A 23,129-nucleotide genomic window follows, 5' to 3' on the forward strand; every position below is an offset into this window, starting at 1 on the left:
TCTCTTTATAAATGACACAGTCTTGGGAATGTCTTCAATAGCAGTGTAAGAATGGACTAACAAAGCAAATTGGTACTGGGTAGTGGGGCTCTGCTGTAAAGATACCTAAAAATACGGCAGCAACTTTGGAACTGGGTAACAGGCAGAGGTTGAGACAGTTTAGAGGTCTCAAAAAGAAGATAGAAACATGTAGGAAACTTTGGAGCTTCCTAGATACTTGTTTAATGGCTTTGACCACAATGATGGTAGTGATTTGGACTAAAGATGTGGTCTCAGATGGAGATGAAGAACTTGTTGGGAACTGGAACAATGGTGATTCTTGCTATGTTTTGGCAAAGAGACTGGTAAGATTTTGTCCCTTCCGTACAAATCTGTAGAACTTCGAACAGGCGAGAAATGATTTAGGGCATCTGGTGGAAGAAATTTCTAAGCAGTAAAGTGTAGGAGACGGGACTTGGGTGCTCTTAAAAGAATTCAGTTTTATTCATTCACAAAGATATGGTTTGTAATTAGAACTTACATTTAAAAAGAAAGCAGAGGATAAAAGTTTGGAAAATATGCAGGTTAACAATGTGATAGAAAAGAAAATCCCATTTTCTGAGAAGAAAAATTCAAGTCCACTGCAGAAATTTGCACAAGTAACAAGGATCCAAATATTAATTGCCAAGACAATGGGGGAATGGGAAATATGAACCGGGAAAAAGTCATGCACCTGGAAAAGCCACAGACACTCCACACCAGCTGTGAAAGCAGCCAGCAGGGGAGCTATACCCTACAAAGCCGCAGGAGCAAAGTTGTCCCAGACCATGGGAACCCCCCACTTGCATCATTGTACCCTGGATGTGAGACATGGGGTCAAAGGGAGATCATTTGGAGCTTTAAGATTTGACTGCCCTACTGGATTTCAGCCTTGCATGGGGCCTGTAGCCCCTTCGTTTTGGGCAATTTCTCCCATTTGGAATGAGTGTATTTACCCAATGGCTGTATCTAGGAAGTAGCTAGCCCTTTGTATCTAGGAATTAACTAACTTGCTTTTGACTTTACAGGCTTATAGGCAGAAGACACTTGTCTTAGATGAGACATTGGAGTGTGGAATTTTGAGTTAATGCTAAAATGAGTTAAGACTTTCGGGGACTGTTGGGAAGGCATGATTGGTTTTGAAATGTAAGGACATGAGATTGTGGAGGGGCCAGGAGCCAAATTATATGGTTTGGCTGTGTCCACACCAAAATCTCGTCTTGAATTGTGACTTGCATGATCTCCACATGTTGTGGGAGGGACCCAGTGGGAGGTAATTGAATCACAAGGGTGTTTTTTTCCTGTGTTGTTCTTGTGATAGTGAATAAATCTCACAAGATCTGATGGTTTTATAAAGGGCAGTTCCCCCGCACACACTGTCTTGCCTTTGCCTCTCTTCTACCGTGATTGTGAGGTCTCCCCAGCTATGTGGGACTGAGTCCTTTTGACCTCTTTTTCTTTATAAATTACGCAGCCCTGGTAATTACTTCATAGAAGTATTAAAATAAACTAATACAGCATATAATTAAAAATAAATCTGTATATAAATGCCTAAAAACAAACATAAATTTTATCTCACCATTCAAACCATTTTCTCAGGACCATTCTTTATAGGTGTTAGAAAACTTCAGTATATCATTACAGAAAAAATGTACATACACCAGCATACATGTACATCCCATTTAGACTAATGAAAGCATACTACTCCGCATACTATTTTGTGTCTTGATTTTTAATTTAATAAAATATATGTTGACTCATGAAATTGTCACAACATTATGATAATTACCATTATCTACCTCCTTGAACAGATGAAGAAAATAAAATGCCCAGCAATGAGGTGTTCAGTAACTTGCTTAAGGTTGCAAAGCTTTTATGAGACAGAGCTAAAGTTTAAGAATTAACATTCTTGACTCCAGTGTCTGTGTGCTTAACTCAATATAATGTCTTAGCAATCCATAAAAAAATACAGCTTTAAAACATTATATATATATATATTTATTTATTTATTTATATGTTTATTTATTTATTTATTTTTAAGATGGAGTTTCGCTCTTGTTACCCAGGCTGGAGTGCAATGGCGCAATCTCAGCTCACCACAACCTCCACCTCCTGGGTTCAAGCAATTCTCCTGCCTCAGCCTCCTGAGTAGCCACCATGCCACCATACAGGCACGTGCCACCATGCCCAGCTAATTTTTTGTATTTTTAGTAGAGATGGGATTTCACCAAGTTGACCAGGATGGTCTTGATCTCTTGACCTCATGATCCACCCGCCTCGGCCTCTCAAAGTGCTGGGGTTACAGGCTTGAGCCACTGCGCCCGGCCTAAAACATTATATTTAATGACCATATGGTTTCAGTGATAATTTTTGCATAATTGATTATTTTCACAAGTTATTGAATGAGTACTTAGCATTTTCATCATACTTAAAGTGGAGCAGTAAGAATGAGATGCCACCTGAGAAGCTTATCAAGTTGGCTTTCTAATTTGGTTATGATTGTTCCAACTTAATTAAATCTAACTTACTTAAATCTATCATCTAACTTAGTTAAATCGATTGTTGATGTTAGTTGCCTCCACGTTTGTAAATGACTGAATTGGATAAAGTTTGTAAAACAGAAGTAAAATCTTCCTTTAGTGTCTCAAGGTGTACCTTTAGGGTAGTGGGTCAGACAGTGCTCATACAGTTGCTTGCTGTTTTCTTCTAGTTGTTCGTATTATGGCTATCACACCGACCTTTCCCACAAACTATGAAAAGCTATTTCAAATTAAACCCCCTGACTAACTGTCCTCTCCATTCAGATGAGGGCTGCAGACCCAAATCTGAGATGTATAGTAAGACATTGTAGATGAAGCTATCTTGGATATGAGGATATTTCTCTAGTTGAAGGCTTAAAGAAGACAACTGATGCTGTGCTTGGCTATTTTAAAATATTCTGTCAAAAACGTTCAAAAATGATCCTCAAAGTTACTGCTTTCATCTTCAACGATATCTACCTTAATGGTTATTTTTGTTCAGATAAGATAAAATGGAGTTTAGTTTTATTTTCCTCTGCAAAAATAATGAGAACAAACCAAAGGTTGCTTTAAATTTCCTTGTGGTAAATAAAATAAAACTTTATGCAAAACATAATGGGTATAATAAGGTAAATTGCTAACGTTGACACAGATCTCAGAAAGCCAAATTATTCCTTAGCGTGCTTTCTTCCACATGGAAATGGCGGTAGGCTCCTAATAGAGGAGCTGAGGAGACAGAGCATTTTGGCAATTATTGCTTTTAACATTTCATTTAATTCCTTACTACCAGATTTATTAAAGAAATTCTAGTTATTCTTCAAATTCTGATTTTTTAAGAATACTTATTATACTTATTATTAAAATCCTTTATAAGTTAAATATTAAATGTATTACCCTTTCTCTGCATTCCCAAACTTTTCTTTCCCTAAACATATATTGCTTTTGTAATAAGAAACATGCACCACCTAGCAAATATTTCAAAGTATTTGAAAGTAGTATCTCAAGATTAATAAATAGTCCTTAGAAGGCCAGGCGTGGTGGCTCACTCCTGTAATCCCAGCACTTTGGGAGGCCGAGGTGGGTGGATCACGAGGTCAAGAGATCGAGACCATCCTGGTCAACATGGTGAAACTCTGTCTCTACTAAAAATACAAAAAATTAGCTGGGCATAGTGGCACGTGCGTGTAATCCCAGCTACTCAGGAGGCTGAAGCAGGAGAATTGCCTGAACCCAGGAGTCAGAGGTTGCGGTGAGCCAAGATTGCGCCATTGCACTCCAGTCTGGGTAACAAGAGCGAAGCTCCATCTCAAATAAATAAATAAATAGTCCTTAGAGAGTGTCCTTTTAGCAGGTAAAACGCTACGGAATCTCTAGTAAGCACAAACATATTTTGCTTTTGATATTAAGTTTAGTACAGATAGCATAGCATAATGCAAAGCTACAGAAAAATAATACTTATTTTAATAATGTTCAGAAAATACAAGCTAATACTCCAGAAGATGCACTATTATTCTTTCTACTTTTACTATAGCTGTGTATAAACTCACCTGTTTATGTCAGATTAATATTATGCAGGAAAAATATAATGCTTAAGAAACTTACAGGTCAAGAATATATTTATCCAGTTCTATGTGTTCTTTACCTTTTTGAATGCTATATGTTTCTGTGAACTGATAAAATATGTAATAATGGTATACTTCCCCTTTCAAAAGACTATCAAGAGGGAATACAAGTCTTTCAAAGAAATGACATTTTACCAAAAAGCTTGATCTTTCCTGACATACCATCTAACTCTCACATCTGGTGTAATTTACCAAATTGGTTTGAAGGCATTTCAGGAAAGTACAGGAGCCAGGGTCTGCATTACTGATGGATTTATCAAAGTACTTGATAGTCCATTAGGAGAATGATTCATCTGAGGCAAGGGCAGACCAATATCCAAGCAGTGCTTCAAACACACAACCAATTTGAGAAGCAACCAGACAGCTGTTACATACTTAGAGTCTGCCTGTGACTATATAAGTAACACCTCAGAGTTCCACTTTAAACAGGATTGTATTTGCTACTTTAAAAATTGCTATTTTCCCTTGAAGAGATGAATGTCACTTATCCTGTTATTAGAAGGAAGCTAAGGAATATCCAATTCAGTGAAAATAGGCATGGAGCAAGGGGGAAAAGAAGTGCTTGGATACAAACAGACGTATTTGAACTAATGAATCAAAAATGCCTGCCTTGTCTTAGGTGATATTGTTATATCTCTTAATTCACATCACAGTACTCAAAAGAAGTCCTGTATCTTTTTGCTTGTACTCTATTTGTCCCGGTGTTTTCACACAGAATCTTAAACTTTCACTTTTATAATAGCCCATAGACTACATGATCAGATAGTCCTACAAATAGTTACAGGTATTTGCAGTTGTATTTGTGTTAAGTGCTAAGATATTTATTAGTGCTCAATGGTGAATAGATGGTGAACAAACAATAAAAGTACTCTCAAATTTCAATTTTCATTTTTGAATTACAAATTTCAAAGGAAAGCATAGTTATCCATATTTTATTGTAATGATCTAATTTCCTCCTTTGCTCATAAATTACTTATCCCTAGCTCTAAATCTTGTCAATTTCTGACTGTAGGTTTGTATGGACTCACTTCCCACAACTTTTCTTCAAGTAATTCCAAATGACTAGACTACTTAAAGTTGGCTGAACACTATGCCACTGTGTTTCCCACCTCCAGTATGTACATTCATATGGTAGGTGATGTGAATGGTATCCTTTGGAGCTACACAAGGCACATTCCTTTACATAGACTACAATTGGAATATGCCTTCTGGATTTATACACTAGTCATGGCTAGACTAAGGGTATGGCTACACTCATCACATCTTTTTTTCATTTGTTTTGCTTATGTTGTATGTTCTGTGCCAGTAACCTCACCCCCACCTCCAGATTACCCAAGGAAATAAAAGCATCTATGTTTCAATGCTCATATTAAAGATTGCCATGTCTGTAAAGCACACCTGATAAAGATGTGTCTTCTTCTGTGTGCCCATGGCCATTTGTTCCTACAGGAAGCGTATTAGGCTATTCTCACACAGCTGTGAAGAAATATCCAGGACTGGGTAATTTATTAAAAAAAAAAAGTTTAGGAAGACTCACTGTTTCACATTGTTAGGCAGGTCTCGGGAAACTTACAATCCTGGTGGAAAAGGAGAAGGAGGCATCTTCTTCACAGGGTGGCAGGACAGAGTGAGGGCAAGCAGGAAAATGCCAGACACTTACAGAACCATCAGAATTCATGAGAACTGACTCCTTATCACGAGAACAGCATGGGGAACCTGCTGACATGATCCAATTACCTCCACCTGGTCCCACCCCTGACACATGGGGATTACAATTCAAGAGGAGATTTTGGTTGGGGACACAGCCAAACCATATCAGGAAGTCAGCATTTCCTCTAGTGCTTTGTCTGTAGGTCTATGTTGCATGTGTGCTTTAGCCTTTCCTACTTCAGAATGAGATATTGCAGGACAGGGATCTTATGACCTGTTACTCTTTGAATAAATATGTCATGGTTCCTGCTACACGGTTGGGCTAGAAATTATTTGCTAAATTAATTTCAATAAGCAGAGAGTTCTTACAAGACACATAAAAATACTTCAAAAAAACCCACTAGCCTGGAGGGTTTAAAGGAAATATCACAAAGTATCTACTTAAAATTTCATTCATAAAAGGCATTCTGACTTTAGAAAACATCAATTCTGTTTCATATATTTTACTGAAATCATTCCTTGCACACTATAAAATGCAGAATTACCAGACTCATAAATAGGTTTCCTGGAGCAATGCTTTCCTATCTCCCTGCTTAATTACTCCTCCAGTGGCCACAGCAATGCAAAAGTAAACCCACAAAACCTACATAATTTTCTTTTTTAGTAAACCTCCCAAACAGTAGGCCTGCCCCTTATAATACAAATTAAAACTTACACATTAGAAACTCAGAGTATTATTATCTTGAAGACCAAAAAACAAAAACTAATCTTCTATTAAATGCAGAATTGGCCCGTTTTAAATAATCTTCCTCTATAGTCAACATATGGTGAGACATATGGCGCCCAGTTTTCTAGTGTACACAAGAATTTTACCATGGTAATGGTAAACAGATGGATCAGACAACTGGTCATTTCGAAATTAAATCAAACATCAAAGAAGGTTTAGAGTGGCTCTAAGAGAAACTCTGACGATACAAATAGTTAATTGATTTTTAATTATTAGACATCAAGGAAAATTGTGGAAGGCCATATAGGTACCATTTGGGAAGCCAGAAATATATACAAGGAAGGGAAAGCAAGTTTCAAAACAATGGTAGACAGTTTGGATGTAACGGATACTTATGGAGAATCTGTTATAATGCTAGGCCTTATTATACAACTCGAGTTAAAACTAAAGAAAACAGACAAAAATCTCTTCCTTCAGGAAGATCAAAATCTAATGGAGAGAGAAATTAACCATGCATAAATAGGTTGGGGCTTGATTATAAAATGAATTAACATTACAGATAATTTTGTTCTTCCTAAAGCAATCCCTGTCCCCATTTTTTAACTGAAGTCAGCCTTTGCTTTGTTCTAAGGCAATGACAAACAGCAATAGTTGTCCCATGCTTCCTGGCACAACAGAGTTACGTCAGCCTATGTAGTTCCAACTGCAGCCTTCATTTATGCCTCGCCATGTGACGGCATGTGATGGAGATGCCAGCAGACCCCAATTGATTGTGTTCACATGAAAGCCAGTTCCAACAGTTAGAACCTGCTCTGGCAGAGATCCTTCCCTGAAGATACTTTGTAACATCTGAACATGCATTTTTCTAGATGCTTGCACCTTTTCACACTGTAAACACAAGCTTTCTGTCAAACACTGGTGCTAAATAATCGGCATCCTTCCCCAGCCAACCCTTAGTTGTATAGCAGAACATGCCAATGAGTCTCTCAGCACTGATTACCAGCCACACTATTTCCAAAGAAAACAGGGATGTTAACCCTTAGCATCTGTTCATTTTTTCTTATGCTAAATAAACACTAGAAAGAATGGAAGAAATAGATTACCTTGGGCCGGGCGCGGTGGCTCAAGCCTGTAATTCCAGCACTTTGGGAGGCCGAGGCAGGTGGATCACGAGGTCAAGAGATCGAGAGCATCCTGGTCGACATGGTGAAACCCCGTCTCTACTAAAAATACAAAAAATTAGGTGGGCACGGTGGTGCGTGCCTGTAATCCCAGCTACTCAGGAGGCGGAGGCAGGAGAATTGCCTGAACCCAGGAGGACGAGGTTGCGGTGAGCCGAGATCGCGCCATTGCACTCCAGCCTGGGTAACAAGAGCAAAACTCCGTCTCAAAAAAAAAAAAAAAAAAAAGAAAGAAAGAAATAGATTACCTTGGGCTTTGAATTTAAAGACACTACCATCAATGCATAAAACCCACTTATGTTATAAGTTCACTGTTTTAAAAAATAGTTTTTAAACAACTTTGATAACAACAATCATAGTGAAATTCCTTCAGGGTCTGACTCTGCATGTAGAAGAGCAAAGTAATGAAATTATTTGTTTTTCAAGATAATGTAAAATAAATTGATTTAATATGTTCTGAGGGCGTTGAAAGATTCATTAAAATAAGACACAGCAAACAAAAGAGATGACAAAGTGCCGAAGAACTTGATACTGCTCAAGAAGTTTGCATAAATGCTTAAATTTTCATAACTCAGAATCCTTTGCTACCTACTTTTAGAGCATAGTAAGGATGGGAAATACAATTATCCAATCTCCAGAGACAGTTTTCTCTCTGTTATTAGATTCTAATCTCTTAGAGTAACACCATCTATTAGAAATATAATGCAAGCCGCAAAAGTATTTTAAAACATTTATTAGCCATATTTTAAAAAAGTAAAAACAAAATAAATTAATTTAAATATGTATTTTCTTTAACACTCTTTGTCCAAAAATGTTACCATTTCAACAAGTGTTCATTATAAAAAATCATATGACATATCTTAACTTTTTCTTTTGTTTTTCTGATTCAACATTTTCAAGTTTTGGTGTAGATTTTATATTAACAGTACATGTAAATTCAGACTAGCCGCATTTTCAGTGCTCAATAGTCCCATGTGACTAGTGGCTACTCTATCAGACAGCATAGTTTTACAGAAGTTACTGGTTTATGTGCATAGGGGTGTTTGTAATAGTCTCTGATGGTATTTTGTTTTCTTTTTCTTTTAAATGCTTTATAACATTAATTCTCACAAAGAAGTGCTTTTCACATGGAGTGTGTGTGCAATGGAAATCCTTTGTCATTGTGCCATATGACTTGGTAATTGCCCCAGTACCATATTGAATAGATCATCGTTTCCTATCCATCTCACTGCTTTTATATATTGAGTCTTCATATGTTTGTGTGCCCTTGCCAATACATTTTTATTCAATTTTCCTCTTTTGGTTTTTCTATTTGCTATCCCCTCCCAATACCAACTATCTGCTATATAACATTTGACACTGATAATCCTGTGCCATTATCATTATGTCTTTATTAATTTAGCTTCATTATAATGATTATATCAGCTAGGGCCACCTAATCTTAACATTTTGCTTCAAAATGTTGTGGCCCTTTTATGGCCTCTATTAGTTCTATAGTTACTTTAGAATTAATGTGTCAAGGACCAGAAAAAATTATTTTGGAATTTTCCTCAAATTTTATTGAAAGTATTAAATTATAAGTCAGTTAAGAAAAGTAATATGTGTATTAATGAAGAATATCCCACATGAACACAAATATATACCTTCATTTCTTTTAGCTCTTTTGCAGTTTTACTCATGAACATATTGTATGCTATTTATTAGACAAATTTTTAAAATTTCTTTTATAATATTATCTGTAATTTAAAAATAATATAGAAATTGTTTTAAATTTCTAAAACAAAGGTTTTAACTTATATTTTAATTTTCATACTTAGGTTGATATAAACTGATTCAAGCTATTTAATATATGTAAAGCAATTTATATTATTTATCTAAAAATTATATTAAGAAAATTAAATTCATTTTATTTACATTAAATTTGTGCTGATAGAATATTATCTGCCTAATATAAAATTTTTAATGTGCTAACATTTTTATGACTTAGAATATGGTAAATTATCATTAATATTGCCTCAAGCTTGAAAAAAATGAATATTGTTCAATTGCTAGATAGAAAAATCTATAGATGTTCATTATTTCAGGTGTGATAATACGTTGTTCAAATCTTCTCTATCTTTATGGATGGTTTTAACTACTTAATATAGCATCACTACAATGTTAAATTCTCCAAATATATTGTTAATTTTATCCAATTTTCCTTATAATTCGAATCAAATTTATTATTTTCTTGGTTTTTGAATCTATACGATTAGACACAGAAGTTCTGAATTGTTACATATTCTTAAATTCATCATTACCAACTACTTTGATGCCCTAGCATTATGTTAGTATTTGCTCTGCACATATATATTTCGACACCATTTTTTTAAATCTTTCAGTTTTCTATCTTTTTGGATGGATCTTTAATAAAATGCACACTGTGGTACTTAAAAAATTCTGTAAGATAACATTTATTCAAAACTAGAGAGATTATTTTCATATCAATAATGAAATCATAATTTTCCTTATTATGACAGATATATTTTTATTATTTCTATCCTATGATTTTATCTTTCTATCTTACTTTTTCTTTATTTACTTCTTTGCATCTTCCTCAATTTTGGACTTATTGAATAATCTATATTAATATCTCTATAGACACAAAAATATACATTATGTGTGATACAAATACAGTAAGATACATACAATTTAATAGGATAGTTTGATCAATGTTGATGTATGCTCCTGTGTCGTTACCATGCTTTTTGAAATATTTGAAAACATTAGAATTACCTTAGCATATTCCCTCATGTTCATTGCTGTTAATCCCTGCAATACTTTCTATTCCTGACACCCATGGATTTGATTATTATGTATCACCATAGACTACTTTTTCCTGTTCTAGATCTCCATATAAATGATGTAAGTTTATATTATTTTCTATCAAACCTAACTTAGTCAATATAACAATGAAATTGAGAGTTACTTTTTAATTAGAACCGTGCAAGTAGATGTAAAATTTCATTATCATGACTTAAATTTGCATTTTTAATAATAATATTCAGTTAATTGGTTGTTTGTCTTTTTCTTGAAGTGTTTGTTCACAGTGTTTTTTATTTATAGTGGATGGTTGAGTTATAAAAGTCAGAAATATATTTTAGATATAAGCCCTTTCCCTGATATGTTTGTTATAAATATTTTCCCCAGCGTACGCCTTGTCTTTTTATTTTCTTAGTGTTATCTTTCAAAGAGCAGTTTTTAGTTTTGATAAAGTAGAAATTATTATTTGTTTCTTTTATGATTCATGCTTTCTATATTATATGTAAAAAAATTGCCTTTGCCAATGACATTATACTTTTTCTTCTCCCACGGATATGCAATAATTTTGTTACAGAGCAATCAGTGAGCTTTCTGCCTGTCGTATATAGAGGCCAATACCATAGCATCAGCTTTTGAGAAAAGAAAAGCTTTATTGTGAGTCAACTGGCAAGGAGACAAAAGAAAAAACTCAAATCTTTTTCCCTGAGTGAGGTTTTGTTTTGGGTTTTATAAGTTAATAAAATAACATATAGGTTATTTTTATTTTTTTTATTTTTTTTTGTTTTTTTGTTTTTTGTTTTTTTTTATAGGTTATTTTTAAATATAAATTATGCTTTTATAAGTTAATAAAATAACATGTTATTTTATTATGGTAAACATAAAAATATATTAAAATGTATGTTTATTTATAAGTTAATAAAATAACTCATAACTTAATGAGGTGTGATCTGATTGGATCTTACAATGAGGTGATGCCATGAGGCACGACCTGACTGGATCCTGAATCCATCCATGTAGTTGTGCACTTCTTAATCCAGTCCTTGCTCCTGGGACCAAGCACTTAGGTTCCCCCTGTGGTTGCAGAGTTGGTTCATCTGGACAGGCTCAGGTCAAGTGACCTTCAACCTGGTGGTCCATGGCAACTGAAAACCCACTCACACTTTGTTACATTAAACTTGAACCAGATTCATCCGGTGCAGTTATAGTTTCAGAATAATTTGTTCAAATGACACTAATATGAGATTCTGTTTCTATCCTGTTGATCTATACATCTATCTTTTTTCCATTTGTGCACAGTCTTGATGAAGGTAACTTTATGATAAGTCTTGAAATCAGATCCTTTGTTTTGTTCCTCTAAGTATTTTTTTAAAGGCTGTTTGTTCTTGGGCTTTACACTTTTAACATAAATTTTATAATCGGAAATAATACAGACTAGAACACAATATATTGATATTGTCTAAACAATGAGAGGAGGAGGGAGAAAAATGTTAACTCTGAATTCAATATCTGGTGAAAATACCTTCAAAAACAGTGGTGTAAAAAATACAATTTCACATAATTGAATGCTAAAAGAATTTGTTAAAAAGCACTCCTACATTACTAGCAAAATGAAAAGGAATTTGTGAGTCTGAACAAAAATTATTCCACATAGAAACTTGAATCTATAGAAATAATTGTGAGTACATTATTTCCCTGCATGTGTCATTTTTCTCTGACTGCTTTTATGGATTTTTTCATTGGCTTCAGTTTTTAACAGTTTGACCATAATGTGCTTATAATGTGTGATTTTATTTCTATTTTTTCTCTACATCATTTTCTTAGCATGATTCAGCAGGTCACATATTTTTCTTGAAACATTTTTCTCTCTTATATCAAACTGTATAGTTTCTATGGCTTCATTTTAAATTCACAAATTCTTTCTTCTGCCGTCTCTACTCTGCTATTATGTCCATTCAGGGAAGTTTTTATTTCAATCGTTGTTCTCTTCCATTCTAGAATTTTCATTTGATGTTATAAGTTTTCATTTCTCTGATTCTTTATTTCACTAAGACTATATATTCCATTAAATACATTTATAATAAGAGTTTTAAGGTCCTTTTTGCTGGTTCTCCATACATATACTCCTCCAATTTATTCCTGAAATATACACAGAATGGAGTTATGTGTATGGAACTTTTTGTTAGATGAATATATTAAAATAGGGTTGAATTTCAGAAGTACTTTTACTCCGGAGAAATGTAGAACTAACTCATGGAGAACCAAGAGGCTAAAAAAAAAAAAAAAAAGAAGTACTTTTACTCGTCAGCAGTGTATGGTGTGAAATTCATGATTCCTGTGGAGAAGCTATAGGTCACTTGGAAGCTGGTCCTGGGGTATATTAAATGATGCCTAAGGAGTCCAACAGGAGATGGAAGAATATCAGAAGCAAGTGGATGGGTAAGTACTTTTTGAAGTTCAGCGCAGAAAAGAATTTTGAACAACTCTCCAGGGTGATAAATTTGCCCATGTCAAGAAAACTGATGGTGAGGGGTTCTAAAATAAAGAGAAAATGTTTCAGCTATCTGAGAATGTGCCCATAAGAAAAAAAAAATTAACATTGCTGATTGCTAGAAGAAATCAATTCTAGGTTAGTGAAAGTCAAGGAAAAGCTTTTCTGCATGCCTTCTTCTCTTCTTTTCTTTCAATTTAATCCTGGAGGAGTTCAAAGCAATGTAATAATTGAGAAGCATAAAAATGTTAGACAATGATGTAGAGAATACCCCAACCAGGCCTACCTTTTTCACCAATTCTCCTCATGTTAGGAAATTTGGGCAGGGTGAGATGCAGGGGTAGAGATAGGGCAGTGAGATAAAAAGCCATGATTATTTCTTTACAAATCTCTACATTTGTAAAGAAATTCCTAATTTATAAATTCCTTCCTGGATCTCTGATTTCTTAAGTTTTCATACTTTGTTTTGTTTTGTTTTCTATTGCTTTTTAAAAATCTTAAATGGACAGTTATTTTCTTGGTTGAGACTGTTCTGTGTTTAAAATAATAGAATAATTTAAATGATTACTTTCAGATAAAAACAATTTATGAGGTCTTGTAGAGAACAGTCAGGAGCAAGACAGGAACACATAAAGTGAACATGAATAAGATGGGATTCTATGTGAATAAAATTGTTTTCCAATTGTGCCTTACAAGTAAATACTATTGAACTTCATTGGTGTATTTTGATCAAAATAAAATTTGCTTTGCTAGGTGGTAATAACAGCCTAGGACTGTTTTAAATTAAACTGTTGGGCTTTATTGTTGCATTTGCTTATAAGAGTTGATATATATTTATAATTCCTGAGGAAAGTCTTTTTTTTTTTTTTTCTCTTGCCCTGAACCAAGATGGGAGTCTCTATTCTCCCTCTTTTTAAATAATGACTTTTTTTTTTTTTTTTAAGTTTAGTAACAAGAGATTCTGGCCTTATATGGGGCTTTAAAACCTGATTCCCCATCTAGCCTGGGCCCAAGCCTCTGCCTCCTGTCCTTTTAAACAGAAAGACTAGTATACCAGAAATAAGACATCCCCCTCATTGTAGCTTATCTTTGAATACCTGCACATATTTTGATGTCATCTCTTAGAATTTTTTTTAAAAAAATGTGTTGCAAACCAAACCATGGTGGGGAGGGAAGAAGATTTTTAAAAATGTTATTTAGTTTTTTGGTATATTTTGTGGTTAAATTAATTTTCAGTATACCTTATTGGTCATTTTTCTGGTAATAGAAACCCTTTCATTTCTTAGAGGGTAATTATCATATTTTAAAATTCTTGATCTGTATCTTTTACTATAGTTTGTTTGGATTGCTCTCTCTCTCTCTCTCTCTCTCTCTCTCTCTCTCTCTCTCTCTCTCTCTCTCTCTCCTTTCTCTCTCTCAAGTTCCTTAGCTATCCAGTTGCTTGTACCTCTGAGCTTACTTTCTTTTTGTCTTAATTTTAAGAGGGGTGAGGGGCTTAACTCCCTGAGACTGGCTTAACTCTTTCTCTTAATTCACTTTCTTCTCATTGGGTGATCCTGTCACCCTGTGACTCTCTGCTTGTTAGACCCAGACACTGCTCTAGTCTGAGCGCTTAATGTGTAAAAGGTGTTAGTTAGGAAACCAAAATGCTTAAGGACCAGCAGGTCAACCTATACCTATTGCCATTTGCTTGTCAGTCCCTAACCAGCCCTTAGTAACATGTTCTCAGGACAATCTCTGCAGTGGTGGAGAAGCAGGTGGTGATGTGCCTAAGGAAATGGGATGCTCCCTAAAACCAAGCCCAAGTCCCACTACTGTGGGACTAGAGCACCAGGCTTGCCTGTGTCTTGGCCTGATACTGTTCTCAGCAGCATTCAACTGCCCTGTCTCTCCCAAGGTTCAATTTCGCTAATGTCCCAGGTAGGATGGAGCAGGATTGTGTGAGATTTTGTTATGCTACTCAGAGCAGTATGCAATTTAAAACTTAGGAACTGTTTATTTCTGGAATTTGCCATTCAATATTTTTGAACCATGGTTAACCATGGGTAATTAAAATTTTAGAAATTAAAACTGTGGATAAGGGAGAATTACTGCATTTTAATGGATATAAACTAATGATCAACTATTATTTAGTATGTTTTAGACAATAAACTTGTTATTTTCTAGACATGATCTCAATTTATTTTGGCTAAAATCTTTCAAAACAAATGTAAGTAATTATTTACTTTTTAAATGAAATGAGAGGAGATAACAGAATCAAGATAGGTTAAATAATCCCCATATTTAATAAAAATACAAAAAATTAGCTGGGCATGGTGGCACGTGCCTGTAATCCCAGCTACTCAGGAGGCTGAGGCAGGAGAATTGCCTGAACCCAGGAGGCGGAGGTTGCGGTGAGCCGAGATCATGCCATTGCACTCCAGCCTGGGTAACAAGAGTGAAACTCCGTCTCAAAAAAAAAAAAAAGGAAAAGAAAAATTCAAAGCAAAATCTATATAGACTTACTTTAATCACATTGATTATGTTTAAATACATTTACTATTCCTTGTTCTTTGTTTAGTAGCACCCCGACTAAAGCCACTGTGCATGTTTTTAATGTGCTGCTAGACACAGAGAGATAAATCAATGATGCTGCCATAAACTTCACTGAGGAAGTTCTTGGTTTCAGCTCATGTGATCTGTCATCTGAACACTAATATTCCTTTTTTGGTAGAGGCGATGGTCAGATATTAAAAACTACTTAAAAGATAAGTAGCTGATCACTATTACACTTTTACCAATTTTGAACTTGAGGTAAGTGCTTGACAAGTAATTTAAAAATCCCAGAAAACTTCTCCAAAGTGTCACTGAAACCAGAATGCTAAATAATAGTACCTCTCACAACAATAAAGAACTCTCCCTACCAGTTAGTACACTATAAAGTGAGAGTTTTGTCACATTAGCATCAGAAAGCTCTGAAATGAAATGACTCTATGAGCCTTAATAATTTCTTGGCACATATTTTATATCCATTGAGCATCATTTCCTTAGTCCCTACTTTGCCAACTCCATGTATAACATTAAGGATTGTGAATGGAAAATAAACCTTGGGGCCTCAAAATCACTAAGCTAAAGGGAAAAGTCATGCTAAGAACTGTTTAGGGCATACCTGCTTCCCATTCTATTCAAAGTCATCCATCTGCTCACTGAGATAGATGCACATCTGATTGCCTATTTTGGAAAGGCTAATCAGAAACTCACAAGAATGCAACCATTGATCTCCCACCTACCTGTGACCTGGAAGCCCCCTCCCTGAATCAAGTTGTCATTTTTTATTCTGGACAGGACCAATGTACATCTTACATATACTGATTAGTGTCTCATGTCTCCCAAAATGTATAAACCAAGCTGTGCCCCGACCACCTTGGGCACATGTCATCAGAAATCCCTGAGGCTGAGTCATAGGCAGCATCCTCAACCTTGGAAAAATAAACTTTCTAAATTAACTGAAATCTGTCTCAGATATTTGGAGTTCACAGGGTTAAAGAGTAAACTAAGCAAATCTTTGGCCTAAGGTGCCTCTCAATGCAGAAAAGGAGCTAGATATGTAGGTAAGTCATCAGCTGCATTATAACAGAAGTGCATACAAAGGTAAAGCTGTAGAAAAGAAGCACTCAGTTTTGCTTAGGAGGTCTCTTTCTGCATCGTTCTCTACCTAGGAACACAGACTCTTAGTTTTTCAGAGGAGGTAAATTTCAAGCTGTGTTTTGAAGGATAAGTAGGTTTTTAGTAAATAAGGTAGAGGGAGGGGATAGAAAAAAAAAAGGTGCAGGCAAGACGTGTGCTAAGAAAAATCATGATACTGAGGGACTGTGTTAGAGGGAATTCCTGGGTTCAGCTGGGGTATTGGTTCCAAGCACAAGACTTCCGTCTCTGGCCAGCTAGGACTTTGTCTCTGGTTTTCCAGCTTCTGGCACTTAGGGTCTTTCTTGAGGACAACAACTTTTCCCACCTCTGGCCTTTGGAGGTGGGGCCTCTGTGACTCAGGGTTTTAAAACAGTAACCCATCAAGTAAAGGATTCAAAGAGCAATTAATCCAGAGAAAGGTTGAAGGACCCCCTCTTATTGGATGAGAAGAAGAATGGGGAGGGAATAACTCAGGGGTAAAAGCTCCAGCAGCCCAAGCCTCACTCTGCCTAATGAACGGCTGCGGCACACTTTTGGGTCCAGGAGTTCTATCTGAACTGTAGCATTCACCATGACACTGAGGCCCCCCTTTCCCTTTCTCTGGCTTAGGGAGGCCAAGAACTTGCAGCTGACCCTGTTACAGTACATTATAGGATTTGTGAATGCTTGTTAGACCTAGAACATAGGGTACATATGTGATTCTGCAAATTATAGTCAGGATACATCACAAATGACATTCCAATCTAAGATATTTGGGCTTTGATCTAAGATAGCAGAAACCAATACAAATTTAAGGAAGTATGTCAATTTGATATAAACCTACCACTTTCTAATCCAGGGAGAGTGATGGTGACTGCTTATTCTGTATATGCATGGCCTTTTACCTGATGCACAGAAGTTAATAAAAACTATAAGAGATAAATTCTTATTCTTCCTGAAATTTAGTTCAGGCAAATTATAGTGAATTCCGATAGAAAAAAATAGGAGGTGGAGGATTTTGCTTGCAATTAAGTATTTAAAAAGCTCGGGGCCGGGTGCGGTGGCTCACGCCTGTAATCCCAGCACTTTGGGAGGCCTAGGTGGGCAGATCAGGAGTTTAAGAGATCAAGACCATCCTGGCCAACACAGTGAAACCGTTTCTACTGAAAATACAAAAATTAGCCAGGCGTGGTGGCGTGTGCCTGTAGTCCGAGCTACTCAGGAGGCTGAGGCAGGAGAATTGTTTGAACCCAGTGGACGGAGGTTGCAGTAAGCCAACATCGTACCATTGCACTCCAGCCTGGTGCCTGGTGCCGAAGCAGGACTCTCTCTCAAAAAAAAAAAAAAAAAATTCTGGTTCATTCACACATGGTTGGAAAAGGTAAAATACTTCAGGTTTCTGAAAATTTAGTTATTGTAGCACTGGCTTGCAATGGTGGTAGGAGTGGTAGGCCAAAGAGCTTATTCTAGTTGCCTCAGACTAGTCAAGATTTACTGTCAATGTGCCCTTCATCATATAAGGCTGAGAGTATTTCTGACTCTTATTTTGGAGAGGTCAGGCAAGGTACTGAAAAGGCAACTCAATGATATCAAAAGTGACCAGATGTTTAGGGATTATTTCCCACAAGTGCATCAAGTACATGCAGACATTCAGGGAAAATAATTTTTTAGGAGAAACAAAACAAAACCATAATAAACAAAACCTGTCCTTTAAAGAGCACCCTTAAAAATACTAGTTATTATTTTTGAATACATGCAATGTTCCAGACATTTTTAAAGTGATGAGTTTTAAATATATTATATATAATTATTGATATGGCCCAAACGAAATATGTAAGGTTTTTTAACACTTTTTTTTTTTTGCAAATGAGGAAACTGAGACACAGAATTTAAATTATCTTCTTCAAAGTCATAAGAGGACTAAGTTAAGAGTCAAAGATTCACAGTAATATAGTCCAGAGGCCATATCCTTAAAAGCAGTTACATACTTAAATAGAAGACAATGATCACACTGAAACTTCAGACACAGTTGATAGCTATAATGCAAGCTATTCGCCACTTTACAAGTTGCTTATTGATCAGCCCCTTTATTTCTAAGGCACACAGTCTTTAATTTCTTTAGGGCAGAATGTAAAAAAAAAAAGATTTCTCCATGTGAAAGTGGGTTTTGCTTGGGAATTGTATAGAGAGATGCCTTACCCAGATGAGTTGTGACACAGAGCTGTTTGGTTTGGGGAATAACTCACAGCTACACTGTGGAAGTAGGTTTCGTAGGGAAGAACAATATTATATACAAGGAGATTGCATACTTTCTACAACTAAAAATCAATGCATAGTTAAATAAGTTAGTGATAGAAACAGAAAGGCACAAATTATAACTGGTATCTTAGCAGTAAAATCGTAAAACTTAGTGATTGATTACATCATTAATTTATAAAAAGAGTAAGCAGGCCTTGTGAGGACTGAAAAAACTATGTTATCGATATAGAAGAGTTTCCTCAAAAGAAAGAGCAGGATTTAGGGATTTCTGTTGCCTGTTGGAAATCCAAGTGGAGATGTCCAATGAGTAGTTCTAGAACGTGTCCTTTTGAAAGACTAAAATCTTGAATGGATTTGAAATGGGTAGCTACATGCCTATTTTGAGCATTAGAAGCCATTAGGAATGGGAAGATTACCTAGAAACAGGTTGTAGAATGAAGCAAAAGAATTCTGAGGAGCTCTGAGGAATGTCCTGGTATCAAAAGAAGACGGGAATGGGTATTCACAGAGAAGAGATTGAAAATACCATTGTCTCATAGATACAAAAGAGATTTCTAAAAGCAGGATGCTTTCAACCAAGTTTGACTCTGATAAGTAAATTTTTTTTTTATTAATTGCACCCAATATAAGATTGTGAGGGACCCTAGCAAGTGGCTCCCACTACGAGGTCCTGTAGGTGGCCAGCAACCGTGCTGGGAAGCTGTTCCCGGCCTGCCACTACAGTGACGAGAGGGACACTGCCAATGTCAGGGAGGTGCAGAACAAGCAGATGAATGAATGGCCCTGGAGGGCTTTAGCCAAAAGGGCCTGGGGCCACCAGAAGACGAGAAGAATCCCTACAAAGAAGTGTACATGGACATGTGGATGGAACCTGAGTCAGCTGCCTGCACCCCATCTCCACCAGCCAAAAAGCCCCGGAAAGCACAATGGAGAAGCCCAAGGTCAAGGAGATCATGGATGAGTGCACAAGAGAAAGGCTGGTGTCCGAGGTGAGGCAGAAGTGCAGGAACATCGAGGACATCTGCATCTCCTGTGGGAGCCTCCACGTCACCCTGGAACACCACCTCTTCGTTTGGGGTAATGTGTCAAAACTGCAAGAAGTGCTTTCTGCAGTGTGCATAATAGTACCGCAACGATGGCTACCAGTCTTACTGCACCATCTGCTGTGGGGCCACGAGGTGCTCATGTGCAGGAACAGCAACTGCGGCAGGTGCTTTTGCGGTGAGTGTGTGGACCTCTTGGTGGGGCTGGGGGCTGCCCAGGCCGTCAAGGAAGACCCCTGGAACTGCTACATGTGTGGGCACAAGGGCACCTATGGGCTGCTGCGGCACCGAGACCACTGGCCCTCCCGGCTCCTGATGTTCTTCGCTAATAACCACCACCAAGAATTTGACCCTCCAGAGTTTTACCCAGCCGTCCCAGCTAAGAAGAGGACGCCCATTCGGGCGCTGTCTCTCTTTGACGGAATTGCTACAGGGCTCCTGGTGCTGAGGGCCTCGCGCAGCCAGGTGGACTGCTACATTGCATCAGAGGTGTGCGAGTTCTCCAACACGGTGGGCATGGTGCGGCACCAGGGAAGCATCATGTATGTCGGGGACGGCCACAGTGTCACAGAAGCGTATCCAGGAGTGGGGCCCATTCGATCTCGTGACCGGGGCAGTCCTCTGCGAGGGCACTGGCCGGCTCTTCTTTGAATTCTACTTCCTCTTGCATGATGCGCGGACCAAGGAGGGAGATGACTGCCCCTGCTTCTGGCTCCTTAAGAACGCGGTGGCCTTAGGTGTTAGTGACAAGAGGGACATCTCGCGATTTCTCAAGTCCAACCTGTGATGTTTGATGTCAAAGAAATGTCAACTGCACACAGGGGGCCCGCTACTTCTGGGGTAGCCTTCCCGGTGTGAACAGGCCGTTGGCATCTCCTGTGAATGAATGACAAGCTGGAGCTCCACGAGTGAGGACTTTTACTACGAGGTCAAACTCCATAAAGCAGGGCAAAGACTAGCATTTCCTTGTCTTCAGGAATGGGAAAGAGGACGTCTTATGGTGCCCTGATGGAAACCATGGTTCCGTCTTATGGAAATCAGCACAGTGCCTGGCACGTGGTTGGCGATCTGAGGGCTGGGTTGTTCATAAAGGACAGAAGATTCGGCAGAACCAAGCATGCATCGGGAGTTGGGTATCTGGTTTCCCTGTCCACTACACTGAAGCCTCCGACGTGAGCCGCTTGCGAGGCAGAGACCGCGGGGCCCGTCGTGGAGCGTGCCAATCATCCGCCACCTCTTCGCTCCGCTGAAGGAGGATTTTGCGTGTGCGTAAGGGACATGGGGGAAAACTGAGGTAGCAACACGAAGTTAAACAAACAAAAAACACAAAACATAATAAAACATCAAGAACGTGAGGTTGGAGAGAAATATCAGCACCCAGAAGAGAAAAAAGGAAGTTAAAACAAAAACTACAGAGACGGAAATATCGGAGGGCATTGCCTTGCGAAAAGGACTGGACGTCATCTCCTGATTTTTCAATGTTATCTTTCAGTCCTATTTAAAAACAAAACCAAGCTCCCCCCTTCTTTCTCCCTCCCCTCCTCCCCCTCTCCCTGCCTGGCATCAGACCTTTTGTTTTCTACTCTTTTCAGAGGGGTTTTCTGTTTGTTTGGGTTGTCTCTTGCTGTGACTGAAACAAGAAGGTTATTGCAACAAAAATCAGTAATAAAAAATAGTCACAATACCTTGCAGAGGAAAGGTGGGAGAGAGGCAAAAAGGAAATTCTATAGAAATCTATATATTGCGGGGTTTTTTTCTATCTATCTTTTTTGTTGTTTGTCTCAAGCCTGATCAGATAGGAGCAGAAGCAGGGGATGGACAGAGAGAGACACTCAGGCGGCCGCATTCCCTCCCAACCACTAGGCTGTCCTGCACGCACCATTCCTGGTCGCAAAACAGAACCCAGTTAGCAGCAGGGAGACGAGAACACCACAACAGGACACTTTCCTACAGTATTTCAGGTGCCTACCACACAGGAAACCTTGAAGAAAATCAGTTTCTAGAAGCCGCTGTTATCTCTTGTTTGTAGTTTATAGATATAATAGATATTATATATATATAAAAGGTACTGTTAACTACTGTTCAACCCATTTCATAACGGTGCTTTCAAACAGCGGGATAAGGCCCGGCGCGGTGGCTTGATCAAGCCTGTAATCCCAGCACTTTGGGAGGCCGAGGCGGGTGGATCATGAGGTCAACAGATAGAGACCATCCTGGTCAACATGGTGAAACCCCGTCTCTACTAAAAATACAAAAAATTAGCTGGGCACGGTGGCGCGTGCCTGTAATCCCAGCTACTCAGGAGGCTGAGGCAGCAGAATTGCCTGAACCCAGGAGGCGGAGGTTGCGATGAGCCGAGATCGCGCCATTGCACTCCAGCCTGGGTAACAAGAGCGAAACTCTGTCTCAAAAAAAAAAAAAAAAAAACAAAAACAAAAAAACAGCGGGATGAGTAAAAACATCAGTTTCCACGTGGCCTTCTGCACAAAGGGTTTCACCAAGGATGGAGGAAGGGAGATAGCTTGCAGGTAGCGCGTTCTCACTATAGGCTCTTCCCCTTGGTTTGTCACAAAGTGAAGGAGGAGAACCTGGGAGCTGTGTTCTCCCGTTTCTCCCTGCCAAAAAGGGGATTCGATGAGGTGGTCGGGACCGTGGACAGCTGACAGTGGGATTCATCCAGACTCATGTAATAACCTGTTGATTTTTTTCTGAAAGGAGACTCCCTCGACAAGATGGCAGGGTACGGAGCCTTCAGGCCCAATTTCCCACTTTAGCTGATTCGAAGGCTCCTTGTGGTGGGATCAGAACTAATGCAGAGTGTGGGAAAGTGACAGTCAAAACCCCACCTGGAGCAAATAAAAAAACACAGAGAACAAAAGAGAAAAACCTCTTGCTAAGATCACCAATAGTCTGTGTAAATATGAATTAAAATTGTAAGAATGAACTAAATTACTTTTTCAAGAAGTAAAATTATATGGTGGCAGCATAATAATAGAGTTAGATAACTAGGGGACACATCGTCAGAGAATATTCTTTGTTAGTTTTATAGACAAAATATCTGAAAAATGTTTAGCGGCATGGAGAAAAATTGTTATGAGTGGCAGTTTGAAATTAGAAAATGTGAGATAATTTTTGAAGCATAAGTGTCTGAGAATAGAGCTAGAACACTAACATT

At 37.7% G+C, this 23,129-nt stretch overlaps 1 pseudogene; it reads left to right on the forward strand.

Moving 5' to 3' along the window:
- The first annotated feature begins 679 nt into the window (after window positions 1-679).
- Window positions 680-22,883, forward strand: LOC100402186 (DNA (cytosine-5)-methyltransferase 3A-like; annotated as a pseudogene).
- The last annotated feature ends 246 nt before the right edge of the window (window positions 22,884-23,129 follow it).

The sequence above is a fragment of the Callithrix jacchus genome, chromosome 15 (genome assembly GCF_049354715.1).
Source record: "Callithrix jacchus isolate 240 chromosome 15, calJac240_pri, whole genome shotgun sequence".
Lineage (NCBI taxonomy): Eukaryota > Metazoa > Chordata > Mammalia > Primates > Cebidae > Callithrix > Callithrix jacchus.